The sequence below is a fragment of the Triticum urartu genome, chromosome 7A, assembly GCF_056163025.1.
Source record: "Triticum urartu cultivar PI428250 chromosome 7A, HENAU_Tu73, whole genome shotgun sequence".
NCBI lineage: Eukaryota > Viridiplantae > Streptophyta > Magnoliopsida > Poales > Poaceae > Triticum > Triticum urartu.
The window spans coordinates 170,407,268-170,424,680 of NC_141879.1; the positions used below are offsets into that span (position 1 = coordinate 170,407,268).

Here is a 17,413-nt window from a genome sequence, read left to right on the forward strand (position 1 = left end):
CCTTAACGAAGGGCCATTTTCCGGCCAGGCATATACACACCCTGCAATCGGGAGAGTGCGGAGCCACCAGGGGCTATCTAGTAGCCCCACTGTCAAACTCCTATGGCTAAGTGAAAGTGTTAAAGCATTATAGTCCGGTTGCCTCGCTCGCTGCGCTATCACCTCCTTATCAGGACCAAGAGGTTGGGTTAAGTGTGAACACGCGTTTTTTGCAAGCACCTCCGCATTATATGCGTGGGGGTTGAAGCCGACGGCTGCAATCTTTCAGGTTATACACATGTATACATAAACGGCCGCACAGGAGGCATCATACTACTTTCAGGCAAAAGTATAAACATAGCCTTATAAAAATTTCATAAAAGCATTATGTTTACAATGAGAATACATATCACTCAAACATAATATTTTTCAAGCACTGGGCCTCTATCAAACGAGCACCCTCGAGAACTTCCTCGAAATAGTGCTCGGCAGCCACACGGCCTATGGCCGAACCCTACGCCACAACAGTGGTAGCGTCCATCTCCGGCCAGTATGCTTTAACACGGGCAAGGGCCATCCGCGAGCCTTCTATCCATGCCGACCTCTTCATCGCATTAATGCGCGACACCGCATCAAGGAACTGCTGCACTAAGCTGAAATAGCTGTTCGGCTTAGGCCCTTCCGGCCATAGCTGATCCACAACAGACCTCATGGCGAGTCTGGACAACCTATTCAGTTCGGCCCATTCGGCTAGCTGGTCAGTCAATGAAAGTGGACGCTCTGGAACGTGGAATTGCGTCCAGAACAGCTTGTCCACTTCACGATCTGTCTGACCTTGGAAGTACTTGGCCGCATCGGCAGCGCTCGCCGCCAAATCCATATACGCATCTGCCGAGTTCCACAGCCGATCCAGAGGGGCATACCGTGGATCTCCGAACTTCCTCCGTAACATGAAGGGTTTCCCAGCCGCAATATCCCTGGCTTCCCGCAACTCCTCCTTCTTCGCTCTCATAGCAGAACGGGTGTCTTTGTCTACCCCCGCGGCCTTCTCAAGGTCCGTTGCCTTCGCTCGATTTTCTTTCTCAAGGACCCGGCAACGGTCGGCAATGTCTTTTAATTCTACGGCCATCTTGTCCATCTTCTCCTGGTTCCCGCAATGTGCGTCCTTCTCGGCTTTCAACTCTTCGGCTGCCTTCAAAGCAGCCGCATTACTAATCCTTGCTTGTTCCTTGGCTCGGGCAAGTTCCGCACGCAAGGCTTCCACGGTGGCAGCTCCATCTGCAGTCACAACATATTAAAGATACTGGCATTATGCTGCTCTTACTATGTGGCGTTCACCGGATGATAACACTTACCATGTGCCTCGTCAAGCCTCTTGTAAACAAGCTCGATGTCGGCGTCTGCCGCATCCAGTTGCCGTTTTAATTGGGGAAACTCATTAGTCCAGCTAGCCACCGGAGCTTCCACCACCTGCACATAGAGGCAGTCTGGTTATTGCCTGGGAATACGATCCTCTGTTCACTGCCATTCTTGATGACAACCAGAGTTTCAGGGGCTACTATCTACACAGGGCACACCTAACATGTGTAGTACTATCACATACTATCTCACATACCTCAAAGCCTGTCAGTAGACTCATAAAGGCTTCATGTAATCCACTTTCAGCGGACGAGATTCTCTCCATCACCGTACCCATCAACATACAGTGCTCTTCTGAGATGGCCGCTCGCCCCACCAACTCCCTCAGAACGTCCGACCGCACACCAGGTGGTGCCAGACTCTTTCGTATGCTCTCTTCGGGAGCCGAACACTGGGGACTTCTGGGGTCTATGGGACTATCTTCTGGCCTCATCGGATCCAGAGAGGCCCTCCGCGACGACACTTCGGGGTCTCCCGCTTCTGGAGCAGAGGAGTCTGGGGGAGGCGTTTCGCTCTCCAACATCTCCGGAAGAAGATCCCCCGAAGACGAACTCATCTGAGAGGGGCTGAGGCCCGAACTGCAAGATATATGCGGTGGTTGTTTTCTCAGAGGAAAAATATAGCATACTCTTACTATTAAAATATTTGGGATCACTTACGACTCGTTGGAGGGCTGATCCCCTCACGGACTTTGTGCGGCAAAAGCACCCCCCAAGGCAGGACCCTCCGTGGGAGACTTCTTCTCCCGTTTGGAGGCTTCGGCTTCCGGATCCTCTAAAGCAGTCCTTTTCCTCCCCCGGTCGTCCTCCTTCGTGGAGACGCTCGTTCCCTCGGTCGGAGCGGGTAGCGATGGGGGCCCGCGTTCGCCCGTATTATCCCCCTTGGTATCTTCCTTCAAGGGCTCCGGGCAAGGTGCAACCTCAAGCATCTTCTCCAATACCGGGTTTTCCAAACCCTCAGGGAGGGGGGCCAAACACCGAATCATCTTCGCCTTCGTTAGCCAGTCCTGGTCAAAAGGCGAACTCTCAAAAATAACCTCGAATAAAAGACAGTGTGTTCGGCTAGAGGATTTCTTACTTGTTTGGCAGCGCGGTTACTGCTTAGGCCCACGTCCTCGGTGATATCCGGACATTCCACTTGAGGTCCAAAGAATGACTTGTACATCTCCTCGTGCGTCAGGCCGAGGAAACTTTGAATGGCACGTGGTCCCTCTGGGTTGAACTCCCACAAACGTAGGGCTCGGCGTTTGCAAGGCCAGACTTGGCAAACCAGCATAACTTGTATTACCGCAAGCAAATTGAAATCTCCCTCGAAGAGATCTCGGATGCGGCTTTGCAGTATAGGCACGTCCTTGGCTGGACCCCAGCTCAGACCCCTCCTAATCCATGACATCAGTTGTGGTGGGGGGCCCGAGCGGAAAGCGGGGGCAGTTGCCCACTTGGTACTTCTAGGAGCCGTGACATAAAACCACTCTCGTTGCCATAATTCGGGCACCTCTGGAAAGGAACCTCTCCGCCATGGAGCTCCTGCCATCTTGCCTATTGATGCACCTCCGCACGCTGCTTGTTGCTCCTCGATCATCTTTGGCTTTACTTAAAAAGTCTTGAGCCACAGGCCAAAGTGAGGGGTAACGCGGAGGAAGGCCTCACACACGACAATAAATGTCGTGATATGGAGAAAGGAGTTCGGGGCTAGATCTTGGAAATCTAACCCGTAATAGAACATCAAGCCCGTGAAGAAAGGATCCAGAGTGAGGCCTAGACCTCGGAGGAAGTGGGAGACAAACACAACATTCTCGTTGGGTTTGGGAGTAGGACGACCTGCCCTCAAGCAGGCAGCCGATGTGAAACCTTGGCGGTCAGATATCTGGCCTCCCTCAACTTCTTAATGTCCTCTGCCGTAACGAAGGAGGGCGTCCATCGGCCTTGAAGGCTGGATCCGGACATGGTTGAAGATCCGGAGCACCTAACCTGAGCTTTGGGTGTTAGAACTCAAGGTGGGGGAAGGGTTTGATTGAGCACGGGAGGGAAAAAGTGAAAACCTTATCCCCTTATAAAGAGGGTGAATATCAAGCGTCCTCTCCGTAGCCGTTTAGGACTTACCTATAATCTAGGAGTCCTAGACACGGTTGGGTTACCCACGAACCGCATTAATGAGAATCGCGTAATTAGGGGAACACGATCTCCGCTTCGGCAAGACATGTCAAGAAACCGCCTCGCGTTATGTGTGGAGCTGGTTAAGAGAAACGGTTCGAGTAATCACCGGGCCATGACATGACGTCATGCTGTCCAAACAAGCCAGGAAATTAGATCTGCGGAAAAATTATTCTCCCTGCGGTGGAATGTGGAACTTATTTTGCAGGGTCGGACACTATCCTCGTATTCAACTTCTTCTGTAATGTATTCGGAGAAGGAACCCGCCTTGCAATGCCGAAGACAACTGCGTGCCGGACTCGTCATCATTGAAGCCTGGTTCATGGGCTACTGAGGGAGTCCTGGATTAGGGGGTCTCCGGATAGCCGGACTATCTCCATTGGCCGGACTGTTAGACTATGAAGATACAAGATTGAAGACTTCGTCTCGTGTCCGGATGGGACTCTACTTAGCGTGGAAGGCAAGCTAGGCAATACGTATATGGATATCTCTTCCTTTGTAACCGACCTTGTGTAACCCTAACCCTCTCCGGTGTCTATATAAACCGAAGGGTTTTAGTCCGTAGGACAACAATCACAACATACAATCATACCGTAGGCTAGCTTCTAGGGTTTAGCCTCTCTGATCTCGTGGTAGATCTACTCTTGTAACACCCATATCTTCAATATTAATCAAGCATGACGTAGGGTTTTACCTCCATCAAGAGGGCCTGAACCTGGGTAAAACTTCGTGTCCCTTGCCTCCTGTTACCATCCGGCCTAGACGCACAGTTCGGGACCCCCTACCCGAGATCCGCCGGTTTTGACACCGACACCCATTAATTCAGCCCATTTGTTGTTTTTTTCTTTCAATTTGGGTAAGCTACACGGGCCAGGACCTATAATTCAGCCTTTTATTTTTGGGTTGTGGCCTTTTTTCCTTTTTCAAATGGGTCCCAATTGTCAGATTCTGATAAGCAGGTCCCAAATGTTCGATTCTGGTTTGTGGGTCCCTGTTGTCATGGTCATGTTCCTCAGATTTCAATATGCCAATAATTAAAAAACCAATATTTAAATCAAAATAGACAGAAAACAGGTGCAATACTTCAAATAACAAGAAGCAACAATCTGTAGCATCAACACATACAAATGCGATCACAGTATAACAAGCTCTATAGGTGTACAATATGTCACATGAGCCGATGAGCATCAAGCTCTACAATATAACAGGCTCTATGTCACAGTTCGGCTTCAAGTTGTTCCAATACGGATCAGTATCAAGGGCTTCATTACTCCTTGAACTAGCTCAGATGAGCTTGAACTATGCTTCGTCCGACTTCTTCGTCTTGATGCTCGCGACGAAACATGAAACGCCAGCATTTGCATGTTATAGAACAAAATGGTTAGGTACAAAATAAAAGCAAATCTAACAGCATATATCTAACAGTAGATACAAAATAATGAAGGCCAATCCATGTGCATATATACTAGCATGCATATATACCAGCAGAACAAATAAACCCATCCATCAAAATCTTGTTTCTGAACATTGGCATCAAATCAACACAAACACTGAATTAACATGCACAAAAGGAAAGAGCTAATACAGGGCAGGTATATGTGTATCAAAACAAACAAGAAAGAAACTACAATCTATTTTAAGTGAACTCGTACAAGAAAGATGCCCCAGTAAGTAAGCTGAATGGGTGACAAAATGAATAGTGAAACAAGTTGATAGTTGTACACTATAGTCTTTACGCAAAGTGGAACTGAATGAATTTCAGATTATGTTGCATGCAAGAAGAGGAGCGGTAGTGCGCTCTAGCTAGTGCCCTTGTCAGCTTGTGCAAAACAAGCAGCATTCATCAGGATTAATTCATGGAGTAAGAAGAAATACAGAGACAACATCATCATCTCATGATGCCCTAACCAATCAACGGCTTCGTTCGTCCAGATCGCAGGCAGTGTGACAGAAGAAGAGACTACCTGGACATCCTTGACGGCAACACAGAGGTCGGGTGAGTCCTTGACGGCCTTGATATGGTCAACGACGTTCTGCCAGGCGACGATGTGCTTGAGCGGGTGGACCAAGCGCTCCGACACAGGCTCCACGCCCTTCTCAAGCTCCTCCAGCTCGCCCTCCTGCATAGAAAGAAACTTCAGATGAGCTAGACTGAAACTCTTGTTAGTTTCCACCTACATAAAATAGTCAAGAGTAGAGTCTAACTCAAATCAGGTATGCATTCTTTGGACGTTAAATGGAAGCTTTGTATATATATATATATATATATATATATATGGCTATAAGGTATGATGCAAACCAACCAAAGTTTTCATCTCCATTTCGAACAAATTAGATTGCAATGGAGTTGCTTAATACTTATAGCATGATTGGTTTTCCGTTCTAAAACTGTAGATATGTTGTGCTTGGCTCATTGAGGGAGTCCTGGATTAGGGGGTGTCCGGATGACCGGACTATACCTTCAGCCGGACTCCTGGACTATGAAGATACAAGATTGAAGACTTCGTCTCGTGTCCGGGAGGGACTTTCCTTGGCGTGGAAGGCAAGCTTGGCGATACGAATATACAGATCTCCTACCATTGTAACCGACTCTATGTAACCCTAACCCTACCCGGTGTCTATATAAACCGAAGGGTTTCAGTCCGTAGGACAACATACACATCAACAATCATACCATAGGCTAGCTTCTAGGGTTTAGCCTCCTCGATCTCGTGGTAGATCTACTCTTGTACTACCCATATCATCAATATTAATCAAGCAGGACATAGGGTTTTACCTCCATCGAGAGGGCCCGAACCTGGGTAAAACTTCGTGTCCCTCCTCTCCTGTTACCATCCAGCCTAGACGCATAGTTCGGGACCCCCTACCCGAGATCCGCCGGTTTTGACACCGACATTGGTGCTTTCATTGAGAGTTCCTATGTGTCGTCGCCGTCAGGCTCGATGGCTCCTACGATCATCGATAGCGATGCAGTCCAGGGTGAGACCTTCCTCCCCGGACAGATCTTCGTCTTCGGTGGCTTCGCACTGCGGGCCAATTCGCTTGGCCGTCTGGAGCAGATCGAAAGCTACGCCCCTGGCCGTCAGGTCAGATTTGGAAGTTTTAACTACACGGCTGACATTCGCGGGGACTTGATCTTCGATGGATTCGAGCCACTGCCGAGCGCGCCGCACTGTCACGACAAGCATGATCTAGCTCTGCCGCTGAGCAGTGCCCTGGAGGCCGCACCCGCATCGGCTTCGACCCTTAATTCGGTGCCAACCGCGCCGATCAAGGATGGGTGGTTGGACGCCGCCTCGGGGGCTGTGATCCCAACGGCGATTGAGCCGAACACCAGCCCCACACTCCGCGAGACTCGTGGCTCCAAGGAGCCGAACTCCTCTCCGGACTCCGAACGCTCCGCGCCCCTGCCGATCGAATCCAATTGGGCGCCGATCATGGAGTTCATTGCCACGTACATCTTTCAGCACTCGCCTTTCGGCGATATCCTGAAGTCACTGAAGTCTCTCTCTTTGTCAGGAGAGCCCTGGCCGGACTACGGTCAGCAAGGTTGGGGTACGGACGATGAAGAAATTCAAAGCCCACCCACCACCCACTTTGTAGCCACTGTCGACGACTTAACCGACATGCTCTACTTCTACTCCGAAGACATCGACGGTATGGACGCCGATGAAGGAGATGATGAAGAACCAGCGCCTACTAGGCCCTGGAAAGCCACCTCGTCATATGACATATACATGGTGGACACCCCAAAAGAGGGAGATGGCGATGGAACAGCGGAGGATGACCCCTCCAAGAAACAGCCTAAGCGCCGACATCTGCGGCGCCGCTCAAAATCCCGCCAAAACAAATACGGTGATTCCAGCACGGGAGATAATAATACTACGGAAAGTGCCGAAGAAAACCCCCTCAAGCAAGACTTAGCACAGGAGGATGGAGAAACCAGCCCTCATGAGAGAGCGGCGGACAGAGAGGTCGAGGACGATAATTATATGCCTCCCTCCGAAGACGAGGCAAGCCTCGACGACGATGAATTCGTCGTGCCAGAGGATCCCGTCGAGCAAATGCGTTTTCAACGCAGGCTTATGGCCACAGCAAGAAGCCTCAAGAAAAAATAGCAACAACTTAGAGCTGATCAAGATTTGCTGGTCGACAGATGGACCGAAGTCCTTGCGGCCGAAGAACATAAACTCAAACGCCCCTCCAAGAGCTACCCAGAGCGCAGGTTGCTACCCCGATTACAGGAGGAAGCACTTGATGCGGCCGACCGGCCACCTCGTGGCCGCGACAGAGAGGCCTCCCGACCCTCCACTCAAGCCGCACCCCGTACCAAGCCACGGGAATATGCGCCGGACTTACGAGACATGTTGGAGGACAAGGCAAGACAAACACGATCGATCTATGGATCGCGTGGCGCCCTATGGCTCGAGACGGTAACCGTCACGCCGGCCACAAATTCGGCAGGGCCGAACATAGCTCATTGGAGCTAAGTCATGATATCGCCCAGTACAGAGGCGCCGCACACCCACTATGCTTTACAGACGAAATAATGGATCATCAAATCCCCGAGGGTTTCAAACCCGTAAACATCGAATCATATGATGACACAACAGATCCTGCGGTATGGATCGAGGATTATCTCCTTCATATCCACATGGCCCGCGGTGATGATTTCCACGCCATCAAATACCTCCCACTCAACCTTAAAGGACCAGCTCGGCATTGGCTTAACAACTTGCCAACAGGATCAATCAGTTGTTGGGAGGACCTGGAAGCCGCATTCCTCGACAATTTCCAGGGCACTTATGTGCGACCCCCAGACGCCGATGACCTAAGTCACTTAATTCAACAGCCAGAGGAATCGGCCAGGCAATTCTGGACACGGTTCCTAACAAAGAAAAATCAAATAGTCGACTGTCCGGATGCTGAGGCCCTAGCAGCCTTCAAGCACAATATCCGTGACGAGTGGCTGGCCCGGCACATTGGACAGGAAAAGCCGAAATCTATGGCAGCACTCACGACACTCATGACCCGCTTTTGCGCGGGAGAAGACAGCTGGCTTGCTCGTAGCAACAATATGACCAAGAACCCTGGTAATTTGGACACCAGGGACAGTAGTGGTAGGTCGCATCGCAACAAGAAGAAGCGCCGCATTAACGGCGACAATGCTGAGGATACGGCAGTTACTGCCGGATTCAGAGGCTCTAAATCCGGTCAGCGGAAAAAGACATTCAAAAGGAATCCTAGGGTCCCGTCTAGTTTGGACCGAATACTCGACCGCTTGTGCCAGATACATGGCACCCCCGAAAAGCCGGCCAATCACACCAACAGGGATTGTTGGGTATTCAAGCAGGCAGGCAAGTTAAACACCGAAAATGAAGACAAGGGGCTGCATAGCGATGACGACGAGGAGCCCCGGCCACTGAACAACAGTGGACAAAAGGGTTTTCCCCCACAAGTGCGGACGGTGAACATGATATACACAACCCACGTCCCCAAAAGGGAGCAGCGCGCGCGTTAAGGGACGTATACGCGGTAGAGCCAGTCGCCCCAAAGTTCAACCCATGGTCCTCCTGCCCGATCACCTTTGATCGAAGGGACCATCCCACTAGCATCCATCATGGCGGGTTCGCCGCATTGTTCCTAGACCCAATTATTGATGGATTTCATCTCACTAGAGTCCTCATGGACGGCGGCAGCAGCCTGAACCTGATTTACCAGGATACAGTGCGGAAAATGGGCATAGATCCTTCGAGGATTAAGCCCACCAAAACGACCTTTAAGGCGTAATACCAGGTGTAGAGGCCAACTGTACAGGCTCAGTCACACTTGAAGTGGTCTTCGGATCTCCGGATAATTTCCGAAGCGAGGAGTTAATCTTCGACATAGTCCCGTTTCGCAGTGGTTATCACACACTGCTCGGGCGAACCGCATTCGCTAAGTTCAATGCGGTACCGCACTACGCATACCTTAAGCTCAAGATGCCAGGCCCTCGAGGAGTAATTGCGGTCAATGGAAACACCGAACGCTCCCTCCGAACGGAGGAGCACACGGCGGCCCTTGCAGCGGAAGTACAAAGCAGCCTCTCCAGGCAGTTCTCCAGTCCGGCCACTAAACGACGGGACACCGTCAAGCACGCCCGGAGTAACCTACAACAAGACCGCCTGGCACGATCCGAGCAGGCGTAGCAATGCGGCCCCAACCCCAACCCTCGCAAAAAGGCGACGCCAGTACTTCGCGTACATAACTACGCTCTAGAAATACCATGGATACAGGGGGAGGGGCACCATCATGGCACGCCCGGAGCACGGCTTAAACCGTACCAGGGGCTATCGATTTTTTAATTTTCTCTTACTTTCAGGACTCCATTCTTCAGAAGGCCTATTCGGCAGTTCAATTGCCGCACAAACGATGCAAGAACCAGGGATGCAGACAAGCCACGCCGCAATACGGAACTCCCAGGTGGTCTCTATCACGAGCAGTATACCCGTTTCGCATACTATTCCGCAGCTTGCCCCTGAAACGGACATATTAAATAGTCCAACCTTTTGCTTATCGCATTATTTGTATCGTTCTGCTTTGATCGCAGCCCTCTTTAATAAACAATGCATAGCTTTCGTCTATTTTTGCATTACCTTTTTTTTATATATGTTCCTTAACGACATGTTGCACCCGTACACGTTGGTACGGCCAAAATACGCCAGGGGCTTTAGTACCCCTCAATATGGTGTGAGAAGTCCGAACACTTTAACAAGTGTGGCACCCCGAACTTATAACATTATATGCATCGGCTCCGAATCATGTCTTGGGTCAATAGTTGGGTTTGCCCGGCTCCTATGTTTTGGTGCCTTACGTTCCGCTATATCGGCTAAGGTAGCACTAGGAGAACCACTGCGATTGTGCCCCAGTTGAGCTGGGTCGAGCACCTCAGTGGAGAAAGCTAAAACTGACTGTCATGATGAAGCGAGAGCTGGTCGCTGTTTGAGAGGTTTTTCAAGTCCCTAAAGACTTATGCCGCTTAGGGTGAGGAGCCGGCTCTATCTGGCCAAGGCGTGGATAGCGCCCCGAACTCGGTCTTCCGAATACTAGGGGCTTCGCCGAAATTTAAAATTATAGAATTCTATGGCTAAGTGAGAGTGTTCACGCATTATAGTCCGATTGCCTTGTTCGTTGGGCTAAGCGCCTCCCTCGAAGGACCCAAACATGGGAAAAAGAGCGCTCAGGTTCATCCCCGAACACCCCAGCACTAGCGGCACAGGGCAGAAGCCGACGAGTCGCCATCTCTCAGTATTGATAAACAGCCACACAGAAGGTAATATTTTAAATGCCAACAGCATTGCTTAGCGCATATGAACAAGTTTTCAGCGCACAGGATACCACGAGCGAGTTTTACTCAAAAAATACATCCTTGGTACATTCATCCGCAACAAGGCAGGCACCCTTCAGAACATCCTTATAATAATTCTCGGGCTTGCGATGCTCTTTCCCCGGTGGTGGTACGTCCTTCACAAGCTTCTCAGCATCCAGCTTGCCCCAGTGCACCTTAGCACGGGCAAGATCCCTACGGGCACCTTCAATGCAGACGGAGCGCTTGATGTCTTCAAGCCTCGGGCAGGCCTCCACCAGCCGCCGCACCAGCCCGAAATAGCTCCCAGGCAGAGCCTCTCCAGGCCACAGCCGAACTATGAGGCCCTTCATGGCCTGTTCGGCCGCCTTGTGGAGCTCGACCAGTTGCTTCAGCTGGTCGCTCAGGGGCACGGGGTGTCCGGCCTCAGCATACTGAGACCAAAACACCTTCTCTGTCGAGCTGCCCTCCTCGGCTCGATAGAATGCGGCGGCATCGGACACACTCCAGGGGAGATCTGCGAACGCTCCTGGAGAGCTCCGGATTCGGGTAAGTAACAAATAACTCACGTTTATGTGTTTGCTTTGCATAAAGAATGCCTTACCCTCCTCTATCTTCTTCACCTCATCCAACTCCTGGAGGGTCTTCTGGGATTCGGCCTTGGCAGACTTGGCATTTTCAATAGCCACCGCGAGCTCAGACGCTCGCGTCTTTGAGTCAAGCTCCAAACTCTCATGTTTTTCCATGAGAGCCTGGAGCTCTTGCCGCACCTTGACAACCTCGGCCTCATACTTCTCCCGCTCGGTGCGCTCCAAGGCCGCCCTCTTCTTGGCCTCGACCAGCGCTTGCTTAAGGGTCGCCACTTTAGACGTGGCCCCTACATTAGCCACGATAATCCTGTCATTTTTTGCAATTGCACCTTTCTATATATATATTCAAAAATAAGGTATTTCTTACCTTCATTGTCCTCGAGCTGCTTCTTGGCACGACCGAGCTCTTGCTCGGACCGCTTGAGGTTCTGCTTTAGCGTGTCCACCTCCGGAGTCAGTGTGGCGGACGCAAGCAGGCAAGCCTGCATATGCATATTGACTCATTTTTGTTAGACTCCTGCGAATTCTAGTTGATCCTCTATTCGGCTTTTCTTCCCGAACGCCAAACAGAGCATCAGGGGCTACTGTCTATGCGGTACTATTATTTACACATTCTTACCTCAAAGCCTGTCAAAAGGCTAGCACAAGCTTCAGTAAGTCCGCTCTTGGCGGACTGAACCTTCTGGACCACCGCACTCATAATAGTGTGGTGTCCCTCGTCGATGGAGGCGCCTTGGAGCACCTCCAACATATTTTCCGGCGCCTCCGATTGGACGGGGGCCGCCGGCACGGTGGACTTGCTCCTCTTGGAAGGAGGTACCCCTCCGGACTCTGGAACCTTTGAAGGTTCCAGAGCGGTGTCCGGCCTAGAGCCGGACTTGGAACCCTGGGGGGTTTCAGCCCCTTTACTCCTGGAGTCCGGGAGGCCGCCTTGCGACGCCTCCAGGACCACCTCCTCCCGGCTTGGAACCTGTTGGGACTACACTTCGGTGTCGTCCATAGGGCAGGGGGAGGAAGCTGTCGGAAGCGAGTTCACATCCGACGAGTCCAGTGAGCCGCCCGACGTCGCGTCGAGCCGGTCTTTGGGTGGGCTGTATAAACATATTCGACGTAAGGGAAAGCTGTGCAATAAACGAATACTATGAATTACTCTGGTATCCGGATACTTACGATTTTGCCAGGGGCTTGGCCCTGGGCTGCCACTCCTCTCCGCCGTCGGCGTCGGTGGAGTAGACCGGAGGAAGGGTTTTTCCCTTCTTGGACCCTCCGGCCTCCCCAGAGAGGGGGCCTTCCTTTTCTTCTCTCCTCCCGCTGGAGGGGGAGAGGTCTTCTCTTCTTCCTCCTTGTCCGCACGGGGGGAATGCGCCTCGGAACCGTCGGATGATGGATCCGACACCTCCTAGTGCCGGGCACTCTTTCGAGTCCCCGCGGCCTTTTTTGCGGCCTTCTTCTCCGGCACCACATAGGGTGCCGGAACCAGCAGCTTCGCCAGGCGAGCGTCCGCTGGGCCTTCGGGCAAAGGAGCCGGATAGTTGATTTGTCTGGATGTCACCTGCCAATCCTATCAAAGGTAAGGGAGTTTAGATCCCGTAGGGAGTCAAACTATGAAATACTAATATCCTATAAAAGGAAAAAACAGCTTACCGTGAGAGCGTGACGCTGCGCGCTGAATCCGCGATCCTCGGTAGAGGATGCGGGAGCCTCGACGCCTTTGAAAAGAACCTTCCAGGCATCTTCGTACGTCGTGTTGAAGAGCCTGCTTAGAGTCTGGTGCCGTGCCGGGTCGAACTCCCACAGGTTGAAAACCCGTTGTTGACACGGGAGGATCAGGCGGATGAGCATAACCTGGACTACGTTGACAAGCTTGAGCTTCTTGTCCTCCAGGGTTTGGATGCATGTTTGGAGTCCGGTCAGCTCTCCTTTTTTACCCCAAGACATGCCCGTCTCCTTCCAGGAGGTGAGCCGCGTGGGGGGTCCGGATCAAAACTCGGGGGGTGCGACCCATTCGGCGTCGCGCGGCTCGGTGATGTAAAACCACCCTGATTGCCACCCCTTCAGGGTCTCCACAAAGGAGCCCTCGAGCCAGAGGACATTGGCCATCTTTCCCACCATGGTGCCTCCGCACTCTGCCTGGCTGCCGCGCACCACCTTCGGCTTGACGTTGAAAGTCTTGAGCCATAGGCCGAAATGGGGGCGGATGCGGAGGAAGGCCTCGCACACGACGATAAATGCCGAGATGTTGAGGACAAAATTCGGGGCCAGATCGTGGAAATCCAGGCCGTAGTAGAACATGAGCCCCCGGACAAATGGGTGGAGAGGGAAGCCCAGTCCGTAGAGGAAATGGGGGAGAAACACCACCCTCTCATGGGGCCTAGGGGTGGGAATGAGCTGCCCCTTTTCGGGAAGCTGGTAAGCGATGTCGTTAGACAGGTATCCGACCTTCCTCAGCTTTTTGATGTGTCCCTCCGTGACGGAGGAGACCATCCACTTGCCTCCCGCTCCAGACATGGCTAGAGAAGGTTGAGGTGGGGAGTGCGGACTTGGGCGCTGGAGCTCGAGTGCGCGAGAATGGATAGGCAGAGGAGGAAGAAGGCATAGGTGAAAAGGTGGATCCTTATCCCCTTATATGGGTGGACGCAACTACATGTCCACACCAGCCTGGTAAAACTCGCTTATCTCCAAGCTCCGTAATCAATGGTGCGGTTGGGTTACCCACGCCCGTATTGATGAGAATCCCGGAATAAGGGGACACGATCTCTGCTTTAGCAAGACGTGCCAAGGAAACCGCCTTGCATAATGTGCTGAGATGGGACAGTAAAACAGTTCGAATAAAAGCTTGGCCGTGGTGTGATGTCACACTATGGAATACGTCAGCAGACTAGATTTGTGTAAATATTATTCTCTCTATGGCAATATGCGGAAACTTATTTTGCAGAGTCGGACACTATCTTTGTGTTCAAAATCTTCTATGAAGTACTTGGAGGAGGAACCCGCCTTGCAATGCCGAAGACAATATGCGCGCCAGACTCGTCGTCATTGAAGCCTGGTTCAGGGGCTACTGAGGGTGTCCTGGATTAGGGGGTGTTCGGATGACCAGACTATACCTTCAGCCGGACTCCTGGACTATGAAGATACAAGATTGAAGACTTCGTCTCGTGTCCGGGAGGGACTTTCCTTGGTGTGGAAGGCAAGCTTGGTGATACGGATATACAGATCTCCTACCATTGTAACCGACTCTATGTAACCCTAACCCTACCCGGTGTCTATATAAACCGGAGGGTTTTAGTCCATAGAACAACATACACATCAACAATCATACCATAGGCTAGCTTCTAGGGTTTAGCCTCCTCGATCTCGTGGTAGATCTAGTCTTGTATTACCCATATCATCAATATTAATCAAGCAGGACGTAGGGTTTTACCTCCATCGAGAAGGCCCGAACCTAGGTAAAACTTCGTGTCCCTCGTCTCCTGTTACCATCCGGCCTAGACGCACAGATCGGGACCCCCTACCCGAGATCTGCCGGTTTTTACACCGACACTCATGCTTCAGATATGATCGGTCTACAGGGATTCAGACTGCGCCACAAAGGCACAGTAACAGCTGATGGATATACAAGTACTTAGACAATACTCCCTCAGTGTCAAAGAAACCCGCCCTTGAAATTGCATCAAGCAATTTGTAAGAAAACAAGAACGTGAGCAACATTGCATTTCACAAGACAACGGTTATTTGAAGATAAGAAATCATCAGACTTTAAACTACAAATCACAGGAGTGTAACTCCTGTCATATTGTTGCAGTTTCTCATCATCACTTGAACCACAAACGAAATCAAGCAACACTTTAGATTGGAACTACAAATGGTAAATATCTTTGTTGTAGAGATAGTTCAATTATAAACTCGTTCAAGCAAAATTATATTTGTTGTGAAGATAGCAGGACTTCCTTCAGTATGTGGATAACATAGAAAGCCACAAACATATCAGGGTGTTGAGGTACCATCAGAGACTTAAATACTAAGTATCAGAGGAGAAGAGCTCCATCATATTGTTGATGGTTTATTCCTCATCACTTTACCCTCAAACATATAAGCATGCATCGGCAGCAAGAAAAAAGGCTATAACAATTTATAGTTTGGCAACTATCGGTATGAAATGCAAACATTATTGCTCAGAATATGAAATATCTTCTCATCAATGACAAATGGCATCTCTGAAGTCTGACATACGTCGTAGATTTCATGATTCATCACAACATTTTGCAAACCGCGGAAATGGCACTGAGAAACCAGATGCAACCGAGGATCTCGTGACCACAGACATCACCATTCACCAATAATTAACAGTGTAAACATGTATCAGTAGAGTTGGATGAGTAGTACAAGTATATTATTATAGGAACTAGAAGTGCTGTGTTGTGCTGTGCTACAAGACCACTAGCAACAGCGGCATGAGCAGTACAAGTATATTAGTATAGGAACTAGATGCCTAGGAATTGGGAGAAAATCCCAAACTAGGGAATAGCACACAAAAAAATAGCACACAAAAAAGGCAGGCATTGCAAGCCTACTCTTCACTCGAAGCTCCAGGAATAGCACACAAAAAATGAGTTGCCTAATAGAGCAACCAATTTCATGTTTGTTCTAATAAAGAAATAGCAACCCCCTACTATAATAATAGCAAAAGAAACACATAAGAAGTCATGCTGATTGTGCCTACTATAATAATAGCAAAAGTCATCGAATGGTGAGCAAACAAGACTAGAATTAACACTTGAGCGACAGAGCATCCCATAAGCCGCAGAAATGGCCAGAGCAGTGTCACTTGCAATAAGTAAAACAAAAGAACCAAATTAATCTAGGATTACTGGGATGTGCAGCAGAATTGATGCGAAGAGATCAAAAGGGAACCAGATTAATTATCCTATGAGACTTCACGGGTTGACGAGGCACCTACACATGTCCAGCCGCCTTTCCATGACCGCCGGGGTTCACCACCCTCCTCGGCATCCTCAGCTCATTGGTCGCCACCCTGACCGATCGGACCGGTCCCCTCGCCTAGGCCTTTCCCCTCTCCTCGATCACCCTGCGTCGACGAGCCACGTCAGATCGAATAGCCCACACTCCAAAAAATTGTAGAGAAACAAACCACACTCAGATTTGAAATCAAGTGCAAGAATGGCTGCAACACATACAACTAGCATGTTACTGTTGGTGGGTGATGGAGAAAATGCATGTGAAGTGCATAAATCACAGAGGGGTATGTACAATACACACCATCTCATCGGAAGCTAATTTATACCTCCATCAACACCTCCCCCTCCTAGCATTTGTTCATTAGCAGCACGGACCTGCCAAAATAAATCTCAGTTATATAATTCCTTGTTGAATACAGAGAAAGATAATTGCTTCTATGCAAAATGTTACACATCAGTTTATCATAAAACACAAATCGAGGTAACAGAAGGATTTAGTAAAATGCTCACACAATACATCATATCATCCAAGCTTGCAAAGGCTTAAGATCTAACTGGCCGAATGGATTTGTAATAAGATATTGGATTTATAAAGTTGTTGTAGAAGGGACTGCAACTTTCCTGATAATTTGAGGCTCGGAACTCAAATTCCACTCCATGGAAAATAAGCTAACAGTCATTGGGGAACTTGATTCAGACTTCTTAGTGATGCCCTTAATGGCAGAGGGAACTGATACAGACATTAAAACAGAAAATAAGCATAGCTAAGAAGACCATGTTCACCAACCCAGACCTAGGTAAAGGCATGTTCCATCTGAGAAGCCAGCCTAACTACAACACCATGTGATGGTTCCGGAACTGGGTTCAGTTCCGATCCCATGCTCAGATCCCACTACGCGCCGGTAGCTGCTACTCCATATTTGGTAAAATACAACTCGACCAGTCTCACCT

At 50.1% G+C, this 17,413-nt stretch overlaps 2 non-coding genes and 1 pseudogene across 2 annotated transcripts; all 3 read right to left on the minus strand.

Annotated features, from left to right (window-relative positions):
• Nucleotides 1-15,230: 15,230 nt before the first annotated feature.
• On the minus strand, nucleotides 15,231-15,309 carry LOC125526102 (small nucleolar RNA Z199; annotated as a pseudogene).
• Nucleotides 15,310-15,482: 173 nt separating this feature from the next.
• LOC125526101 (small nucleolar RNA Z199) lies at nucleotides 15,483-15,567 on the minus strand. Its single transcript, XR_007291563.2, has one exon. It is a non-coding gene; the product is annotated as a small nucleolar RNA Z199 (small nucleolar RNA).
• Nucleotides 15,568-15,651: 84 nt separating this feature from the next.
• Nucleotides 15,652-15,748, minus strand: LOC125526107 (small nucleolar RNA R64/Z200 family). Its single transcript, XR_007291567.1, has one exon. It is a non-coding gene; the product is annotated as a small nucleolar RNA R64/Z200 family (small nucleolar RNA).
• Between the last annotated feature and the right edge of the window lie 1,665 nt (nucleotides 15,749-17,413).